Source organism: Geospiza fortis, unplaced genomic scaffold, assembly GCF_000277835.1.
Source record: "Geospiza fortis unplaced genomic scaffold, GeoFor_1.0 scaffold37, whole genome shotgun sequence".
Classification (NCBI taxonomy): Eukaryota; Metazoa; Chordata; class Aves; order Passeriformes; family Thraupidae; genus Geospiza; species Geospiza fortis.
The window spans coordinates 73,207-77,817 of NW_005054449.1; the positions used below are offsets into that span (position 1 = coordinate 73,207).

At 49.3% G+C, this 4,611-nt stretch overlaps 1 long non-coding RNA gene across 1 annotated transcript; it reads right to left on the reverse strand.

The window, feature by feature from the left end:
• Positions 1-708: 708 nt before the first annotated feature.
• On the reverse strand, positions 709-3,994 carry LOC115948621. The gene is made up of 3 exons (XR_004082420.1): positions 3,915-3,994; positions 1,266-1,387; positions 709-774 (listed from the first exon to the last, which is right to left on the reverse strand). It is a non-coding gene; the product is annotated as an uncharacterized LOC115948621 (long non-coding RNA).
• Positions 3,995-4,611: the final 617 nt, after the last annotated feature.

The following is a 4,611-nucleotide window of genomic DNA, read 5'->3' on the forward strand; positions in this document are numbered from 1 at the left end:
TCCTGCTGACCATGGAGGGAAGGCTCTGCCTGTCCCCGCAGGATGGGGTGGAAATCTCTGCCACAGGGCAGGGGGTGAAGCTCTGCTGGTCCCTGCAGGCCCCCGGCCGCCTCCTCGCTCCCCGCGCTCTGCCAGCAGCAGCTCTGCAGCTCCCGGGTGCAGAATCCCTGCCAGAACCCGTCTGGCGCGGGCTGCCGGGGCTCCTCGCCGAGCTGGCTCTGGTTCAGATCCTCCTGCAGCACCTCCACCAGGATGTCGAGGTCCTCCAAGCCTCTGGGGCTTAGCCCAGCGCTCTGCTTGCTCTGAAACAGCAACAGGAGGAGGAGGAGGAGGAGGGAAGGGGAGGGAGGCAGACATGAAGTGTCCTGTTCTCCCTGGGTGATAGAACAGGAATTCTGCCCCAGGAGCCTGGCACAGAGGGGTTCAGGGTGTTCTGCATACCTGTCTAAGCTGTTTCTCTGTATAAGGGTGAGATCTCCTCTTCTCTGCTGGAAAAATAAAAAGGGAAGGAGAGGTTCAGAGCAGAGGAGAGGCACACACAGGGCAGAGATTCCCATCAGTGCTGCCCCAGATAAGAGCCAGATAAGCCAGGCAGGGGGTGATGCACAGCTGGGGGGGAAGGGACCCCTGAGCATGGGACAGGAGTGCTCTGGCTCTTTGGGTACCTCTCAGGGATGATCCTACTAGAAAAGGAGGCTCTGTTACCAAGGGAGGCGTTTCCAAACCTGTTTTTCCTGAGGATCCTTTGGCTACCATCTTCACTGCTGCGGCTTCCTGAGGAGACAAAACCAGCCAGCTTCAGTGTGAGGAGCTTACAGGGAGGGGAAATGAAACAGTGGCAAATAGTGTGACATGGACAGGGTGAAACTGCCTCCTGGGCTATGGGCTCTGCTCAGCAGGGGCTGCAGACGGACAGATTTCCACGAGTGGGTAATTCATTCATGGCAGCTTTATAATGACCTTTACAGCAGCCTGGGAGTTTATCAGCTCCTTGGGCTGTTTTTGCAGGCTCTGGAGCAATATTTTTGCTGTTTATTGGGCCTTGATTGAATGATGTGCAGCACCCATGGCATGGATGGGTTCCTGCTGCCACTGCCTTGGAACTCATCCTACCCAGCCCTCGTTCTGTCTGAAATTTGGTTTATTCTCCACTTTGAAAAGCATGGATGGCTGGAGGAGGCAGCAGCTGCAGGTGTGACCCCTGCAGAGCACCCAGTGTGCCCCAGGATGCTGCAGGAACCTTCCCAGCCCCGGGGATTTCTCACCTTGCCTGGAGCTGGGTCCAAGCCTTTGGAAAGTCGGATTTTCCTCAGCAGCTCCCGCACTGGCATCTTCACTCTCACACCCATGTAGCGCTTCTGAGGGGGATCAGAGCTAAGTTCAGAGTCTGGAAAAGTCACAACACGATGCTGAAAGTAACACAATTGTCTGAGCTGCTGGGGAAGGGTGGGAGGGTGAGGTCAGCCTGGGGAACGGGCTCTGATCCCCATGTTCATCATCACTTGTGGGAAATTTCCACATCTCCCTTGGCTCTGCTCAGTAATTCCTTTAATGAATTCCTGCTCAGTTTTCCTGCGTGCCACAGAGCGTGGATTTTACTTTTGGGGAATGTGGATTTGCTTTTGGGGAATGTGTCAGCAGAGTTTAGGTCTCTGCCCCTCTCACACTCCAATTTTCCGGTGTTTTGGTAAATCTGCCTTTGCACTTTCCTGTCCTGTGGTTTGTGAAATTGTTATCAGTGCAACAACAAGGAGCAGAATTTAAAAATCAGAACATCTCTATCTTATCAAAATTAAGATAAGGATGCTCTGTCCAGTGGCTTTGCCCTGTGGCTCTCAGTGTGCTTGGAAGTTTTTTTGTGCCTCAAAGCGAAACAATGATTTTCTGCCCCGAAATGGAGCAGTTACTTGAGAATATACCTCGTTGTCCAAACAGGCTCTCTCTTTGTCAAAACAAGCTGCTCTCTGATTGTTTGTGTTAGGTCTCCTTGCATCTGGTGCCTGCATCCCCAAACTTGAAAGACTTGCCCTGATTAGGAGCTTAAATCCATCGGCTTTTGAAATACCTTTTATGTAACTCTGGCATCCACGTCCTTGCCTTGTGCGTCCCCCTGCCTGGAATGACCTCTATCTAAAATTCGTTCAGCAACAGATATGACCATTAAAAAATTACAGATTTCCTGCATCAGATCAGGGTTTTCCCAATGAAATATGGAAATGAACCATGGAGAATGCTCCAAGGGAAGCAGAGCCTGGGATCCTGAGAGCAGGAGAAGCTTTCTGCTCCCACTGCAGCTCGTGGCAGGAGGAATAAAACCAACTCTTGTGATCAAACACAACTCAGGGTGAAACAACACAACAGCCTGAGATGGAAGAGGTGCATTGGGCCAGCAGCTCCTGGTGCTGTTAAATCCAACAGGAGGTGCCTGAGCCAATATTCCTGACCAAAATCTGCGTGTGGGATCTGCCTGGGCCCAGGAGGGGAAGCAGGGGAGCTCAGCAGATGGGAATGGTGCAGCTCCTGGTGAGAGGAATGAGGGATTTGTCTTTCCAAACAAGCTGTGGGGCTGCTGGTGGATAAAACCAGCACTGGGAGAGAAAAGAAACAATGGGAAGGATTCCACTGATTGATGAATGGAGAAAGAGATTTGCTTTTACAAATAAACTTTGGGTTGCTGATAAATGAAATTGGACATTGAGAGATGAAAGAAACAGTGGGAAAGAAAACCCCCTAAATTCCCCAAGAATTAAAAATCAAAAGGGATGGTTGTACATCAGACGGGGATCTTTGGGATCAGGCATTTTGGGAAGTCTGAACCTCTCAAGTACCTCAGCCAATGGGGAAAACCCCCTAAATTCCGTAAGAATTAAGAATTAAAAGGGAGGGTTATACATTAGAGGGGAATCTTTGGTATCAGGTGTTCTGGGGAGTCTGAACCTCTCAAGTACCTCAGAAATTGGGAATGAGAGAAGGGAAATGTGGCTGGGAAATTGGGATAAAGAAGAGGCTGCATCCTCCAAAAATTGGAGAGACCCCAGGGGATGCCCCATGGCCTCTCCCTTGATTGGAATAAAGCCAAAGGACTCCTCTGTCTCCTTTTTGGACATAAACCTCTGCTGTTTGTGGATTCATTTTCCTAACCCTGGGATGGCTGAGAGCAGCAATCCTGGCAGGGGAACCAGCCCCACCAGATGTGGTTTCTTGTTGCGTGATTTTGTTTCCCAGCCCTGCAGCAGGAGGGAGCGATCCCGAGCAGCAAATGGAGCCTTTGGAATGGAGATGGGGCTGTTGTTTTGTGCTGAGATTTCTGGCACTTCTCAGTGTTTAACCTATCACTGAATAATCAAAACACTGAGTTCTCGACAAGCAGAGTTTGTTTCTCAGACTGTTCTAGAAATTTTTTTTTTTCATAGTTTGGTGTTTTGGCAATGAATTATTTACTGTTTGAAGAGCATTTTAAAGTTTATATTGAAAAGCTTTATAACAAGCCAGTAAGATTGCTAACATGTTGTTATCTGGGAAGAGTTTCCAGTGACAGATCAGACATTTCCTAGGAACGGAAGGACTCTGCAAAGGCAGTGATTCACCAGCCACACTTTGCTGTGACTTTGAAATGTTAATAACTCAGAAGGTCACATCTATTGCCCTGCTGTTAGCTCAGAGCCAAACTTGCAATTCAGAATGCAAATGAGCAGCAAAGCGCTGGAGATGGACAGAAATGATGGAATATTGGGCATCCTTTGGAATTTCTGACCTCAGCAGCAGAACACAGCAAAATCCATCCCAGCCTGAGTGGGGGAATCCGAACATCTCTGGGATTGCTGAGCTTGCTTTGTGCTGCTCAGAGCCCCAGGCCCCATCAGCTGGTGCAAGAAGCACAAAGTAGGAAATGGGAATAAAGGTTTTCCTCTTACCAGCAGGAGCAGGCATCCCTGGAGGGTTGCATGGAGGAGGAGGAGGAGGAGGGTGGAAGATCTTGGGGCTCGCCACGTTCAGCTCAGTTAATCCAGAGTCTGGCAGAGATGGGCTCTGCTGGAAGCAGCTCTTGGGACTGGCAGTTTCTCCAGGCAGAGGAGATCCCTGGCCTGGGCTGTAGCCACAGATTTCACTTTCACTCATGCTTTGGTTGGCAAGCAGCTCAGGGCTCATGCAGACTGTTTGCAACATCTCCACTGTGTGTGTGCGCAGAAAAAGATGAAAGAGAAGAGGGGAGGAAAAAAAAAACCCTGTTCAGTTTTGGTTAAAAAAAAAAAAATTAAAAATCAATCCAGAATCACATGGAGACTGTGGCAATGTAATTAATCCTCCAATGTAATTAGCTGAGTCCAGCTTCCCTCTTGTCTTTGGAGCAGCAAGTTCCAGCAGGGGAGGAATGAAACCAGCCCTGGAATCCCAGCAGGCACTGGAAGCAGCTTTTGAGAGTTTCTTGGCTGCAGTTCTGCTCTGCTCTTTATACTCAGGTATGGTTTGGAGGATGGCAGCCTGGGAAGGCTCCACCCTCTTTCCTTACAACCCTGAGCAGCTGATGAGGAAATGAGTTTTCCCAAGAAAAAAACATCAAGTTGTTTTTTTTTTCCCCGCTGTGTGAAACAGAAAAAAAATTTCTTATTT